The 17179-nt window shown below is 39.5% G+C and overlaps 1 long non-coding RNA gene across 1 annotated transcript; it reads left to right on the forward strand.

The window, feature by feature from the left end:
- Positions 1–1505: 1505 nt before the first annotated feature.
- LOC145540762 (uncharacterized) lies at positions 1506–12418 on the forward strand. The gene is made up of 3 exons (XR_014078532.1): positions 1506–1646; positions 1791–1830; positions 8732–12418. It is a non-coding gene; the product is annotated as an uncharacterized LOC145540762 (long non-coding RNA).
- Positions 12419–17179: the final 4761 nt, after the last annotated feature.

Here is a 17179-nt window from a genome sequence, read left to right on the forward strand (position 1 = left end):
GGGGCCAACTAGGAGAATTGGGCTAGAGGTTGGTGGATATGAACCAGCTTCCAGCTTCTAGGTTTCTTTTATTTGTCTTCACCCTTTCCACATTAATACCATCTTGGTTGTAATTCACTGAAGACAGGAGGTGCACATTTGCTACTTTCTGTTTGAGTGAAGAGGTGTTGGGAGCCCCTGGGTGGAATTGGCATGAAGAAAAATGGCTCCGTCTTCAGGTAAGCAAATGAGTTCATCTCATTGCAGTTATAGAATTTATGTTTCCCATTTAGTTCTAAGAAGATCCTATAAAAATCTTGATAAATGCCTAGAGGCAGAATGCTGTAACAAAAGTTATTCTTCTCTCTTATGCCACTGCTTGGATTTTGACAGTAGAGGCTCAGATATAATTATTAAGTCAAATAAACAAAATGCAGCAAAGGGAGTGGTTCAATTAATGGTAACCAATAGGGGCAATTAATGAATGAGTCAGATCATGAAGTCAAGAAAGAACTTAAATTTTATTTCTTGTTTCCAGGTGGAGATGACAGTTAAAATAATAGGTCTATGCCTGGACAAGACCATGGGTTTCTATGTACTTTAATGCAGGCTCTGAGTTGGTTTGGACCTTAGCAATGTGTCACTGGTTTGGTAAGATAAAATAGCCTGAGATTTCCAGAGGTCACTCTGGGGTTCTTTTGTCTGGGCTGATTTTGACTTTAGCCTTGGTAACCAAGTCATAGCTGTACTTTGCACTCATTGCAGAAATCACATTAAAAATTATATATTTTAGTTTATGATCCTCTATTTTCTTTCCTCTATAGGAGACTTTCAGCTTCCAAAGTAAAGGGCCATGTGTGTTCTGCTTGCTGTAATCTACCTGTATTTGACATGAATGGTGCTTCCTTAATGGATGTATAAAAGAGGGATGATGTGAATTTGAAGGCCCAGTGTTTAACAAAACAAGTCATTTAAAGACAGAATAAATGTTAATCATTGAAAGTGAAAGATGCCAATCCTGTAGGACTCTTTGTGACTGGAATTCTTCAGGCCAGAATACTGGAGTGGGTAGCCTTTCCCTTCTCCAGGGTATCTTCCCAACCCAGGGATCGAACCTAGGTCTCCCACATTGCAGGCAGATTCTTTACCAGCTGAGCCACAAGGGAAGCCCAAGAATACTGGAATTGGTAGCCAATTTTTTCTCCAGTGGATCTTCCCAACCCAGGAATTGAACCAGGGTCTCCTGGATTGCAGGTGGATTCTTTACTAACTGAGCTATCATTGGTGACAGGAAAAAAAAAAAAAAAGGTTTTGGCAAAGCTGAAGCAAAAATGAGGTAAAGTTTTCTGAAAATGGAATAAGATTCTTTGTGCACTGGGGAGTTGCCTTTCATCTAGAGAAAACTCTGTTGGCTTGTGGTAACAATCAAAAGGCAATGCTCACTGCACACAGGCTTTTGTGACATAATCTCCCATGGTCATCACTTGGGCTTTTCCCAATCGCTAGGTCTTCTCTTGGGGCTTCCCTGGTGGCTCAGCAGTAAAGAATCTGCATGCCAATGGAGGAGAGATGGGTTTGATCTCTGGTTCTGGAAGATGCCCTGGAGAAGGAAATGACAACCCATACCAGTATTCTTGCCTGGGAAATCCCATGGACAGAGGAGCCTGGTGGGCTATAGTCCACGGGGTTACAAAGAGTTGGACATGACTTAGCAACTGAACAACAACAGCAACAAGAGTCTCCTCTTGGTTCCCCAGCCCACTTGCACTCCCCAGTGTGTCCTTTCTGATCCTAGGTATTTCTTTCGACAGGACATTCCCTCTTTCTGGGATGCTTATGCCCCTTTTGCAGGTAATCTCAGTACTATTCTCTAAATTTTACTTTATTTTCTTTATCTAAGAATATTGTTCTCAACATGGTCTTGATTCTTTAAAAAAAAAAAAATTGATTGGAGTAGAGTAGTGTTACAATGTTGTGTTAATTTCTACTATATAGCAAAGTGAATCAGCAATATGTACATATATATCCCCTCTTTTTTGAATTTCCATCACATTGTCACCACAGAGCAGTGATTAGAGTGCCCTGTGCAAACAGTCAGTTCTCAATGGTTATCTATTTTAGACATAGAATCAGTAGCATATATATGCCAATCCCAAACTCCCAATTCATCCCATTCCCTAAATTTTAAAGTTAAATCTCTTGAACACCCGTTTAGTACTTGTTGACCCCACCCTCTCTTCCCAACCCCATCCCTTTGGCAACTATCTCACTGAATTTGCATTTTCCTGTTTCCCAAGGGCCACTGAAGTCAAAGATCATTTTTTTTTTCATCTTTTTTCATTGGATCCCTAGAATCTAGAGTAGACCTGATGCTTATCAGGGTACTCATAAATATCAGTAGGAAGAATAGATACTTGATTTCTGGCCTAAGCTTTAAAAGTCACCTGTGATGGATGATTTTATGTGTTAACTGAACTGGATCACAAAATGCCCAGATATCTGATCAAACATTAATCTGGGTGTTTCAGCAAGTGTGTTTTGGGATGAGCTTAACATTTCAGGTAAAGACCTGCATAAAATTAAAGGGCTAACCTTTCCTCAAGTAAGAAAGAATCCTTATCTGACACATCTGCTTTTCCTATCCTTAGATTTGAACTCAAAATTTTCAGCTTACCAACTGCAGATCCCAGGACTTGTCAGCCTCCATTCTCACATGAGTCAGTTCCTATTGGTTCTGCTTCTTTGGAGAACGCAGATTAATATGCCACTCATTAGTCAAAACAAATAACCTGGGATCATTTTTCTCTTTAATTTTCTAAGTCTCTTGACATTTTCTTTTCTATTATAGAAAATAGTGATCTAGGTGACTGAGGTTTTAAGATAAGTATCTTTGATGTACTAGTATTATTTTTTTTCTCGTTCTTACCTGAATCATTTTCTAGTTTTTCCTTACTTCTAATAACAAGTGTGAAATATTTTTTAAACTAAAAACAAGCAAATGCAGAGAAAGAGCAAAACCTTTTACTTCAGAATTTGACAGGTATTTCTTCTAAAAAATATACTTAATATTTCTTCATGTAAGCATACAACCTATTGCGCTGTCAATTATTTTTCTTTGAATCAAATTTATTGCTCAGTATGAGCTTTGGAGATTTCAGAGATTATCTCTGTATTTCCAGTGGTCAATCATTATTAAAGGATTTTGTAAAACTTCAAATAATTTACATTAACTCAAAAACAGGTTTGTGTTTGTATAAAAAAATTAACATCCATTGATAGGCAAAAAGGGAAACTGTTATATATAGAATTAAAATATTAAGGATGTTAAGGCCAATATTTGGGGAACACAAGTACAGTAAAGCCAGAGTTGTTTAGAATTCGGTTTTTGGCAACATAGAGGGAATTCCCTAATAATTATACATAGCACTAATGATTATGATGATGACTAAAAATAAAAGAAAGAAACAAAATAGCCTTTAAAAACTAAGCCACAATTAAAGCTGCTAATTGCCCTTGATGTGCTATGGATTAGCAAATTAGCCAGTCAGAAACAAGTAATTAAGTAAAATGTTATTGCTATGGATGTTGTTTAGAGCTTAACATTAGCAGAACAGCAATCTTTCAAAAATACTTAGTAAGAGTATGCCATTCTATGGTTTAAAACTTGCCAATAGCTTCTTGCCTTTTCATAAAATCCAGTTTCCTTTTTTAATCCATAAATCCCCGTGTGCCCTGGCCAATGCCCATCTGTTCCTGATCACCTAAGATTCACTCTTGGTGAATTTATTTCTGCTAAGTTTAACTCTTTAGTCCATTTGTGTTTGCTGTTTCCTCTTCTTCAAAGGCATTTTAGCAACTGTTGCTTGTACAGTTTTCAGATCTGAGCTCAGAAGTCGCCTTCTTGGCCTTTTCAGAATTTTGTTTGATGTGCGGTCCTTTCTTTCTGCTCTAAGTAATACTCTATGTATCACTGTGCTTGTTTTCTTAAATGCACTTGCCAGAAGTCTTTATTTATTTCTCTGATACTCCATAATAGAATTCAGACTCCATGGGTACCTGTCTGTTTTGTTCATTGTTGCATTCTCAGCTCCTGGGAAACTACCTGCTACACAGCATGAGTGAGCTTGTGTGAACACCTGAGTCATGCAAATTATAATGTTGTAAACATGTAAGTTGTAATGTTGTCAAGGCCTTTCAGAAAAATCCTCGAATTTGGTATTTGAGAATCAAAGTACAGTGAGTGGTGATCAACTTTGCTTTTCCTTTTACCCTAATGTGTGTGCTGAGTTGCTCAGTTGTGTCTGACTCTTTGTGGCCCCATGGTTGGTAGCCTGCCAGGTCCCTCTGTCCATAGAATTTTCCATGCAAGCATACTGGATTGAGTTGTCACTTACGACTCCAGGAGATCTTCCTGACCCAGGGATCAAACCTACATATCTTGAGTCTCCTGCATTGGCAGGCAGATTCTTTACTAGCCCCACCTGGGAAGCTCCAATGTCATGACTGAATTTCACTAGGGAAATTCTCATTATGACCTCCCTTTCAATGTTTTAAACTAGGTTTCTATTTATTAAGTTTTAAATTTTCAAATGAGATGAGGATGGATTATATAGATTGCTTGCTCTGTTCATGGATTCATGATCTCTTCCACAAAATCTTCAACCCACCAAAAGGCAGCTGATGAATAGGACAGGATCAACTTTAATATAATAGCTGATATTCACCAGTGTATAAAAAACATAATCCAATATATCCCATATTTAAATATTTAAGTGGAATTTGATAACTGGCCTTCAAGGGCTCATGATATAAATTAGGAAAAAAAATAGTGTCAGGGCTAAGTTATTAGAAAGTTTACAAATAAATTTCATTTACAAAGAAACAGAAAAAAAGTCACTGTTACTATGGACTAGAAGTTATATTTTTCACATAAATAACTTAGTTCTGCTGAGGTTTGTAACTTGTCAGAACAAAAACATTGGGAACAAATGCTTCCTTGAAGTCATCCACATTTCATAATGTTATTTACACTTGACTCACCCTTAGTATATCAAAGATTTAAATCATACCCAAGAAACCACATGAAGCATTTGTGGCAGAAATCCAGTTTCAGGTGTACTTTTGGCAGATGTTCCAGGGGATCATGAGCATCTCAGGATGACCTGGCTTCAGCTAGAGAGTCAATGTCTCTTGAAGAACACTTGAAGTTTCCAGAACTATACTTTCCAACAATGGATCTGTATCATGGTGACACTTCAGGGGTGCCAGAAAAGCTTTCCCTGCTATGACAGCAAAAAGTCAAACTTGGTTGATAAAGAAAAGAAACTATCATTTATTTATATTAAGAAAAACAACCAAAAATGCATATTAGGAGTATTTTTTTTCAATAAATACCGAATAACTAGTGGGTCCTGGAGAAGGTAGAGCCTTCCCAGGTTGCTCAGTGGTAAAGTATCCGCCTGCCGATGCAGGTTCGATCCCTGGATCGGGAAGATGCCCTGGAGGAGGAAATGGCAACCCACTCCAGTATTCTTGCCTGGAAAATTCAATGGACAAAGGCTACAGTCCATGGAGTCACAAAGAGTGGGTCACAACTGAGCACATAGGCCAGGAGGAGTTGGCTGAACAATTAATAGTATTCAGTTATTTGATCTACTCATAACTTAGTGGATGGGATAAATATATCCACTTGCAATTATATTACAATGTGTGTCTTTATTGAGGTATGAATAATGTAGAATACTGAATTGAGCCTGAGACAAGATGTGACATAACTTCATGTCAGCAGAGTCTTAAAAGATGAGTAGGGTTTAGCAGTACAGATTAGAGTAGTGAAACACAGGACATTTCGTACAAGTAGATACACAAGCAAAAGCACAGATAATGGCCTGGAATGAGGGAGTTCAGGATATACTGACAGCCACAGAAGTGTTAAGCAGCAGGAGTCAGAGGTAAAGACTATAACCATTTTAAAAATCTTTAATGACTTCGTTACAATATTGCTTCTGTTTAATGGTTTGATTTTTTGGCTGTAAGGCATGTGGAATCTAACTTCCCAACTGGTCATCAAACTCCCAGCCCCTGCACTGGAAGGTGAAGTCTTAACCACTGGTCCCCAAGGGAAGTCCCTAAAAAGCTTTTCAAATACATCTTACGATTCTTGAATATTTTCAAAATTGTGTCACCCCATTTCTTTATCCTTGACAGTGTAGAATGACACATCTCACCATTCCCTCCCCCTCAAAAGATACTCTGTGTGTCTTTCACACATAGAGTACCATTGACCACAGAGTATGGATTTTCAGCCGTGGACTAGATTGAATGTTCTGTGGCAGGGAGTCAAGAATATCTCAGGGATCTTCTTGAGACCCTCACCACTGCTTGGATCCTGAAGCAGGCCCTAATTTTCTATCCTCCAGTAATGCCTTCAAAACGGTCCTTCTCTTCTATGAGGTCCTCTCCTCACTATTTCCATCCTTGCTCTGACCTGAGATGTTCCACACCCTGTAGCTGTGAATCTCTGCAAGGAGAAGAGTTAAAGAAATACCAGTTTACTCATTTTCCTCCATTTCCAGAATCTTTTATCTGGCCAAGAGTGACTGATTCTTAGAAAAAGTGTGAAACATTTTGTTAAAAGAATATTTCTCCTTTCCCTTTTATACTATTAGAGGCAACATAACACGGACTCTTCCATTAGCTCTGCACTGCTATGGTTAAGCCAGGAAGAGAAGTGTGTTATATCTATCTTGCCCACAGAGCGTATGAGTGGCCATGGGAGAAACAAGCATATCAAGTCATGTGCAAGTCATTGAAGGGTTGAAGCAAAGGAAAGATATATTTTTGTTTTTTGTTCACTGTTTGGCAGCGTGTGGATGGTGGATTAAGGAAGACAACTTTGGAGTCTGGGAAAAACAGTTGTAACAATTTGCACCACAGCAAAAAAGCCTCCTATGGGAAAGGGGTGAACTGTGAGAAAATCCAGAGGATGAGTGAGGCTCGGCTGGTTGACTTATTAATTTCATTACATAAACTATGTAAAATTCATCTTGACAAGCTTTCACTGATTTTTGGTGATGCGCATTATGGGACGGGAGCAGTAGAAGACATATGGTTACAAAGTTCTTCAAAGAGTTAATTTTGGAGGCTATAGGGCATGCAGATGGGGAGATCCTGAAGACTTCTGGACTTACCATTCCCAAGTTTGAGGACAGGAAGCTCTGGCTTAAAGGTAAATGGCCAAGGACTTTCCTGGGAGTCCAGTGGCTAAGACTCTGTGCTCCCAATGCAGGGGGCCCAGGTTTAATCCCTGGTAGAGGCACTAGATTCCACATGCTGCAACTAAAAAGATTTCACATGCCCCAACAAAGAGAATCTGCATGCCACAACGAAGGTTGAAAATCCTGTGCACCACAACCAAGACTTGTGCAGTCAAATAAATAAATAAGAAGATTAAAAAAGGTAAACACCCAGTAGTTAATCTTCCTGTAATCTTGTAAGATCCTGTAGGTAGAGAGGATGGAGACACTGGGAGTAAAAGAGGAAGGCAGACTTGACTTCTCACATAAAGATAAAGAAGGGAGACCCACAGCAGACAAATAGGAGGAGAAGCATCAAAGACTTCAGTACTTAACAAGCTTCCTAAAATCACCCCACTCAGTGCAATTCTTAAGGTTCAATCTTGACTCCATTGCTAGATACTGCATTAAAACTTGGGTTCTTTTCTTGAACATCGAGGATTCTGGATTATTTCTGTGAGGACTATATACCCTATGGGATATTTATTGGTGTAACTTTTTCTGACTTGAAGTCATTCAGACAACAGATTGTTCTGTGTCACAAGAGCAAAGGTGTAGCTGTCATGAAGCATACATGCAAAAATATTATTACCTCTATAAAATTATATGTATATACTTACATATTTATATATACCTTGGGTTTGTGAATGCTCAATAGCTCAGCTGTGTCTGACTCTTTGAAGTCCCATGGAATGTAGTCCGCCAAGCTCCTCTCTCCATGGGATTATCCAGGCAAAAATACTGGAGTGAATTGCCATTTCCTCCCCTAGGGTGTCTTCTTGACTCAGGGACCGAAACTGTGCTGTCTGTGGATCCTGCATTGGCAGGCAGATTGTTTACCACTGAGCCACCTGAGAAGCCCCATATATAACACATGTGATATAATTTGTATATATATATACATATATATATATGTATATATGTATACACACACACACACACACACATATATGTATCTATATGTATATACAGGCTTCCCCGATGGCTCAGATGATAAAGAATCTGCCTGCAATGCGGGAGACCTGGGTTTGATCCCTGGGTTGGGAAGATTCCCTTCAGAAGGGAACAGCTACCCACTCCAGTATTCTGGTTTGGAAAATTCCATGGACAGCAGAACCTGGCAGGCTATGGTCCATGGGGTTGGAAAGAGTCAGACACAACTGAGTGACTTTCACTGATCACTGATACGTATGTGTATATACATACGCATATATTTTTTGACTGAATTGTGAGTTTATCTGAGATAAAGCTTTCTTGTGACTTTCTTCCAAATATACAATTTAGACCCCAATGAAGCACCAATTAGGGAACATTTGGGACTTTAAAGCTCTAAAATGTAGAATCCCAGTGTGATAACCTTAATTCACTAAATGGAAACATAAATAACCATAAGACACAAGCATAACTCTGAAAGCAATCTGGAAAGCTGTATTGACTAATTCATACCCTTTACATAGTAGTAAGAAGCAAAACTGGGAGCAACTTACCAACTGGGTCAGGAGACAAGAGTGAGCCAGAGAAGGACCATCAGGAGAGAAGAGGAAGCTCAAACCATGGCAGGAGAAAGATTGTGAGTCATAGAGTTGGTCAATGTATTTAATTGCATTTAATTTAAAGTTGATATTGAGTATTCAATATTAATTTGCTTCCTGTTTTGTGTTGAGATGTAGCAACAGCTTGCCCTGCATCAACCTTTTAGTAACGAGTTTCCATCTCTAGTACATTGTGAAGAGGACACTGGCTGGAGCCCCAGAGGATTGAAGGCTGAACTGATAGTGATGAATCACAGCAGTTACCCCTCGTTAGGGGGAAGTGGCCTGGGTAGAGACTGGGTACCCCCTCACACATGGAGGGTGACCCATGTAGAAGACCTGGTCCAGTTTGTCCAGTGGTTCTCTAGAGAATGAAATGGCAATTGACTCCACTATTCTTGCCTGGAAAATCCCATGGATGGAGAAGCCTGGCAGGCTACCATCCATGGGGTCACAAAGAGTTGGGCACGACTGAGTGACTTCACTTTCTGATGCAAAGAGCCAACTCATTGGAAAAGATGCTGATGCTGGAAAAGATTGAAGGCAGGAGGAGAAGCAGGTGACACAGGATGGGATGGTTGGATGGCATCACTGACTCAATGGAAATGAGTTTGAGCAAACGCCGGGAGATGGTGAAGGACAGGGAAGCCTGGCATGCGGTAGTCCATGGGTCACAAAGAGTTGGACAAGACTGAGTGACTGAAAATCAGTGAAAGAATGGGTAGCACAGGAAAAGACACAGGTAAAGGATATGTGTCACAAGGATAAAGGATATGCGGTTGCAACAATTTGGACATGACTTAGTGACTGAACCACAAAAACAAGGGGACATTTGGAAATAACTGGAGATCTTTTTTTCTTGTCACAAAAGGGGAGAGTTACACTGGGATTTAATGAGTGGAGATCAGAGATGCTACTAAACATCCCACATTATACAGGACAGCCTTATGCAACTAAGAATTACTTGACTTCAATGTCAATAGCAAGGTTCAGAAGTCTTAGGTTTCATATGCTTGCTTTCAGCTATAGCAGGATACAATGTAAATTTCTGGCATTTAACATAGAACTTAAGAAAGTGTTCCTTTTCCTTGCCCTAAAAGATTCTGCAATCTGTGGGTTGGGAAACTCCTTTTGTATTTCCTTTTCCAGCCCTTTCTTCTAAACTTGCCTCCCACCTCAAACAGTGAAAAGACTGGTTGATGTTTAACTAGGACTCTGACATGGAAAAGAGGCCATATTTCATATTACAAAAAAGACCCTTAGGATTACTTATATTACTGAACAATTGTTAAACAGTCTGGTAGTTCTGTCTCAGATTGACTGGAAGAATCTGACATTTCTACATTCTTTCTGGGTGGTGGGGAATGTGGTATGTGGGATTTTAGTTCTCTGACCAGGGAATAAAACTGTGCCCCCTGAATTGAATGCAGAGTTTTAACCACTGGATTGCCAGGGAAGTTCTACTTACTGAGTTCTTGGTCCAAGTTCTTCTTACCTTGTTTTCCCTACATGGAACTTGAAGGACTCATACCCTGTGGAAATGGATCCCTGGTTCCCAGGATTTACAGATCAGAGAGTCGCAAGCTTAACAATAAAAGCTCTCCTTGTCTTCCTTTCTTGATGTACACAGAATTTTGTCACTCTGAATCTCTATCAATACTTGTTCCTGAACCACTTATTTCTATGGTGGTTTTAAAGGTTAAAATTGATATTAAAGAATATGAAGTCTGGGTTCTGATTCTAAATTTAAGACTTTGAGAAAATTAGGTCATGTTGAGAGGTCTGCAACAGAGCAAAGAGTTTAGACATTTGTATCTGCTCATCTTGAAATAGACATACACAGAATCTTAATACCTGCCCCATGACATGTGATGTTCCAAACTAGCAGCAATTCTGCCAAACAATTGATGGGATAGTGCAGGAGAAGATGAGTCATTAAAACATAAACACAAATTTTAGTCAGACAAACTGATGAGATTGCTGCCAAAGAAAAAAAAAATATCTCAGTTGGGCCACCCTCATAGATTTGTTTAGGAAACACAGCCAAGTATTCCTGTACTTAGCAACCTGATTCTGTGATTCTGAATTATCAGTCCCTAACATTTTCATTGCTTAGGAGAAAGATCACTTGAGGGAAAATGTTATTTCAAAGCTAATAACTGAGAGAGAAAGTGATACTCATTTCTCTGGCAGTATTGAGCTTATTTCCTCAAAATAAGAAAAGTATCAATTCAAGTTATCTGAGAATCTGAGTCAAGATTTGTAAACCAGGATTTTTCAAGCTTTACCATCCAGAATACATGTTACCTAGAATATGTATGAAGTGCATACTCCCTACCCACTAACCCCCATGGGTTCTGACTCAACAGGCATTTTTTTTTTTTTAACAGGCTTTAAGGATATTTCTGAGCAAATGGTCTGTGGACTTGACTTTACAAAAAGTCTGTCAAAGATGTCAGCTCAAGACTGGTGGGCAATGAAAAAATAACTAGACACACACAACTGGCTTAATAAATATTTGTTAAATGAATTATCTCCAGCTCTTTCTCTAGGAACAGAATTTATTTTTTTTTTTTTTTGCTTTCCTTATGAGTGAATTGCTAGTGGTCTGACTTATTCTCTATTATTTTAGAGAAACTCAACTCTCCACATTCTCTTAGATGAATTTTAATCTCTGGAGTCAGAAAACTCAGGTCATGTTAACCCTTTCCTAATTAATGTGATCTTGGGCCCTTGTTTTCATATAATGTGGTTTTAGTTTCAAATTTTCTAACTTGGGAAACTTAATGATTACTTCTCAACGTATCATATAGCTCTGACAAGAAAGAAGGAATAACACATGTGAAAGATGTAGTTTAAAGTCTGCTAACTAATGCTATTCGTTTTATGATTCCTAGAAACATAATGAACTGGAATTCAGAATTAAATAACAGAGGTAATGGCAATGAGATACTTCTAATCAATCCTCTATTTAAGAAAAAAAAATGTTTTCCTCAATAGCTGGGAGAAAGCCAGGTTTAAATTGAATGCAAGTTAAATATCAGTTGATGAGTTAAAGTTGTATCTGCCATACATCATTTTGCTTTGTTGTTTTTACAGTCAACATTATTGAGGCATTAGATACTTGCTTCTAAAGATAGTGGTTGCCCAGGTTCCACAGGGGTCAGTTAATCTCAAGGAGGAGAATGGATGGTCTTTTGGGTGAAGAAAGCTTGTTAAGACAACCAGTCCACTTCCAAGCCTCCCCAGCCTGAAAATCCCCAATCACTGTGCGTACGTTCAGCTCACACACACAGGGAGACACTTGCCCCATTCGCCTTCATTCTCATCCTGTGCAAAATGAGTCAGTTGAGTTCTTCTTGCTTCCCCATTGGCTGTGCTCGTGAAGGATAGCTCTTTAAGCAAGGGTGTTGATGAGCAATTGCAGGCTGGGGGTGGAGAAGAAAGTGAGGGTCTGAAAGTAATTCCAAAGCATTTTTCTGTATCTCTTTTTCTTTCTGATAAAAGAGGTATAAACGCATCTGGGAAATGAATCATCCTGTCACCTGCAGCAGAAATGCAGGCGCTTTCCTGTTTAAGCCTAGCATATTAAAATTAAATAAAAAGAAGAAAGCAAGCATGGGGGTAGGTAAAATGCGGTAGGGCTTAATTATATTGGCACAAGTCAGACAGACATAACAAAAACCAAGATAAATTTCAGGGCAGGTGCTGCCTAACCTGAAGGGCACAGTGACCCACCAGCATCTAGCTTAGTTTAGCCTTTGGTTATCATCTGAATGAGTCAGAGCTCCTTGCCTTCCCAGCATCAGCTCCACTACTTGAATTGGGTGAGGGAAAGAAGAAAACACGTGGGAAGTTTCCTATCAATATGGGAATGGAGCTGGCCTTGAGAGACAGCTGGAACACCAGAACTCAAACACTCTCAGATCACTCATTGAGACCCTGCTTCTCTCGGAACTTAGGATTCATCATCGTGGATGACTCGCCCCTAAGTGAAGAGAAACAGGAAAATAAATCCCTAAATCTTGTATTTTCCATCTTCAGCATTCAAGAGAATAAAAGCACGGTAGAGTGGGTCAGATTTGAGGTAGAGACCGAAAGTAAAGTCACAAGAACTTGGTGTGTGTGTGTGTGTGTGTGTGTGTATGTGTATAAGTGTGTGTATGTGTGTGTAAGTGTGTGTGTGTGTATCGGGGTGCAATATGAGGCAGACACAATGATGTGACACGTGGTTCAGATCCCTCTTCACGAATAAAAAGTTCATTATCTAATCTCTAGAAGGGCTGCTGGCACCCTCTTCTTTAGCCTCTTTAGAGATTTCTTCCAGTGGAGAGATCCACCTCTCGGAAGATCATATTCTCTCCCAGAACAGCTGGCCTCAGCCTCTGATGACAGACTGACCAGAGGATATAAAAGCCTGTCCCTCCCACTCCTCAGGAATTCTTCAAAGTCGTCTGTGCCCATTCCTGCTCCCTTCCCCTCTACCAGCGTTGACGCCAAGAACACACCCTAATAAAGCCCCTGCACCCTCAACTCCATCTCAGAGTTGGCGCACCAGGAAAGCCTTCCAGGGACAACTGAGAAGAAAGAAGAGAGAGGAGAACAGAACTCTGGGTACCATCAACCTTCAAGATGCAGAAGAAGGAGGAGAATCTGTATAATAAAGTAAGAGGAAATTAAGGAGGAGACGGGTCCTGGAAGAGCAGATGGCATGGCTCCCACCTGATATGCTCCATTCATTCATTTTGGTGAGTAGATGGGCTTAGAGTGAGAGATACTTGAGGCTGATGGTAAATTTTTAATAGCTATGGGGGGACTAGTCCTTGAAACAGGACACAAGATTGACAAATGCTGTTGAGGCTCCAGATGAGACTGATAACCATGATGTATCAACACCAAACTGTACATCAAGTGCCATTTACTCTGCATCACTCAGTTTTCAAAATGTGGGAGAGAACACAATGGGCTGAAGGAGTGTTTCAGTTTGGGGACTTATGTGGAGGAGTAGAGTGGTTACATAAAAAACAGAGGCCGTGAGAGTTGAAGCAATAATTAAAAATTGAACATGAAATCTGCACACATGTGCTCTCTCTCTCACACACGCACACACACATGGTCATCCCTCTGAATCCATGGGGGACTGGTTTTGAGACACCATGGATATAAAAATCCACAGATGGTTAAGTCCCTTATATAAAATGGCATGTGAAACTGGATGTGTGGTTGGCTGAGTTTGTGGACGTGGAATCTCCCAATCAGAGGGAGTACAACAATCTGTACATGATTGCTGATTCTTCTATGGCAATGATGATACTCTTATTGTTCATATTTTATTTCCAAGGAATTGTTACCATGTGCCATTCCATTTTCTCTTGATTATTTTACATGGTATTCATTTGCAATGAAGTTTTATATTATGCATTAATGAAGTTATGATACCATTTGTCTTTTCTAGGTCTTGTGATGAACTTTAAAAGAAACAATATGGGTATACAATCACATAAGCAATTAAAATAGAAGGTAGGACTTCAGGCTCTTGTCATTGGCTACCCAGAAATTTGAGAAGGATGAAATATGAGAAGGATGCTTTAACTTTACTTTCTGTTGGCATGACTTCACTCCCTTTTCAAACAATGGGTATCATCCTTGGAGTTGGGGTGATAGAGGATGAGAAGATTAATGGAGTCATATCTTGAACTTTCCTATAAAATCATTGAGAAAGGGTTTCCTTATCTTCATGGATTTTGGCTATTCACGTGGTATACAAGAAATATACAGGCTGAATGACTCAAAAGGCAGTTATTGTATACATATTAAACTAAAATGTCCCAAAGCTCAATCATACTATAGTAAGTTTTTTGTTGAAACTATCAGCATCTTTAGTAATTTATCCAAGAAAGGCTTCTGCGTAATCCAGAGCAAGGAAGGAGCTGCATCATTCTTGCCAAGCCTGATGGTTGACATCTCACCTAGCAGAAGGTTATCTTATTTTACGTTGTTTCTGTATGTTGGGAAAGCTCCAAGTAGCTTATTAGGGAGAGTGGGAGTGGATCAATTCCAGTGTTTAGATTCTCAAACCGTTTTCAATTAAGAAATGACTTCTGTGTTTCTCCCACTCAGGTGCCTTTGATTAGTGAGAAGCCCAAATATGCAGTCACGCAAAAATGCATGCCCTTATTCAGAATACAAAGGTGACCAAGTGCTCAGCTGGCTGACATTGCTATACGTTCCATGACACACACAGATGCTTTTTGAACCTGGCTGGCCTATCATTGTACATGGCTGCCAGACTCCACAAGGCTAACTAGGAACACCCAGAGTTGTTTTTGTTTCTTATAAAGGGCCTTGCCCTATAGGATGGAGACATTCCACTGAACAGCTGCTTGACTTTACAGAGCCCTGGCTCTGCTGTCCTTGGAGTTACTTTAAGCGTGTAGACATGAATATTTTTCACTGCTAGCAAAGGGTTGTGGATCAATTCTAGGTCATCAGAAGAGAATGTTGAATAATTAATACTATGTGTGCCATATTTTAAACTTCTTATTTTATACTGGAATATAGTTGACTAACAACGTTGTGTTAGTTTAAGACATACAATAAAAAGATTCAGTTATCCATGGATCCATTCTTTTTACAAATTCTTTTCCTATTTATGTTGTTACAGTATACTGAGCAGAGTTCTCTGTGCTATACAGTACGTGCTTGTTGGTTATCCATTTTAAATACAGCAGAGTGTACATGTCCATCCTAAACTCCCTAACTACCCCTCCCCACCACTTTTCTTCCCTAATGAACATAAATTCATTCTCTAAGTCTGTGAGTCTGTTTTGTAAATAAGGTCATTTGTATCGTATTTTTAAGATTCCACATACAAGTGATAGCATATGATATTCTAATACTAGCCCTTTCACAGTCTATTCCATTTGGATTTTGGGTTAAGATGAGAGTCATTGAGAAAAACAAGGATTGATGGAGAGACTCCTCTTGTCTTCTTTTCTCCAACCCCCCCCCCCCAATCTCCAATCAATCCCATGGCCAGATAAAGTTCATCAAGTCTGATCAGCTTACTCTGTTGCTAAAATGCAAGGGCTTCCCATGACTTTTCACATAAAGACAAAAATTCTTTGTCTTCTACAGGCCCCTGCTTCCTCATTCAAGGAATATCTCTAGTCTAACCCTTAAACCTGTTCTTCTTTGTACATGTTTTTCTTTTTATCTGATTTCCTCACCCAGATTTCCCAATTCTATCAGCTCCTCTTGAAACACGTTTCCACTTCATCATGGGACTCTTCTTCATAGTATTTTCCAGGTGCGTTTTTACATAGAATTATATGATTGCTTAATACAAATCTAGACACTCACAGACAAGAAATATGTCTGTTTCATTCTATGCCATATGCCAGTGTCCAACACTGTACCTGCCATGGCACACAGGTAAGTTAAAAGATATGCTGGTTTAGATAATGTCCAAGAAGGTTCCCTCATACTCACCGACTGCTGACACATATCCTTCGCCTGTGTCTTTCCTCTGCTACCCGTTCTTGACAATGAGCCAGAAACTCTCTCTTAAAAGACAATTTGACTACTATATTTTAAGACAATCCAGTCGTGATGAGACAGTATTAAGAACAATTAGAGAATAATCTAGCTGGTTTATGCCTAAATAATTAACAAATTTCAAATTTTTCCCCAAATATGTCTGGTTTCCTTAACCCACAAAACACTCTGTATATTATCTTGGCTTGAAATTTATATTCTAATTCATGTAAGATGCTCAATAAAATGTATCATCTCTATTAATACCAATATATACATTTTTGGGAGGCTTCCAGGTGGTGTTAGTGGTAAAGAAAATGCCTGTCAATGCAGCAGATAAAAGAGATGCCAGTTGGATTCCTGGGTCAGAAAGATCCCCTAGAAGAGGGCATGGCAGCCCACTCTAGTATTATTGCCTGGAGAATCTCATGGACAGAGGAGCCTGGAAGGCTACAGTCTGTAGGGTTGCAAAGATTCAGACACAACTGAAGCAACTTAGAGTGAATGTATGCACGTCTTTTTCAGTTTTGTTTAACCCAATATCAATAATTATTACCTGCTTTATATCAATACTAAGCCATGCTGTGTGGGGCCACCCCAGATGGATGGGTCATGGTGGAGAGGTCTGACAGAATGTGGTCCACTGGAAAAGGGCATGGCAAACCACTTCAGTATTCTTGCCTTGAGAACCCCGTGAACAGTATGAAAAGGCAAAAAGATAGGACACTGAAAGAGGAACTCCCCAGGTCAGTAAGTGCCCAATATGCTACTGGAGATCAGTGGAGAAATCACTCAAGAAAGAATGATGGGATGGAGCCAAAGCAAAAACGATACCCA

Source organism: Giraffa tippelskirchi, chromosome 3 (genome assembly GCF_054371585.1).
Source record: "Giraffa tippelskirchi isolate mGirTip1 chromosome 3, T2T-mGirTip1v1.2.pri, whole genome shotgun sequence".
NCBI classification, from domain to species: Eukaryota; Metazoa; Chordata; class Mammalia; order Artiodactyla; family Giraffidae; genus Giraffa; species Giraffa tippelskirchi.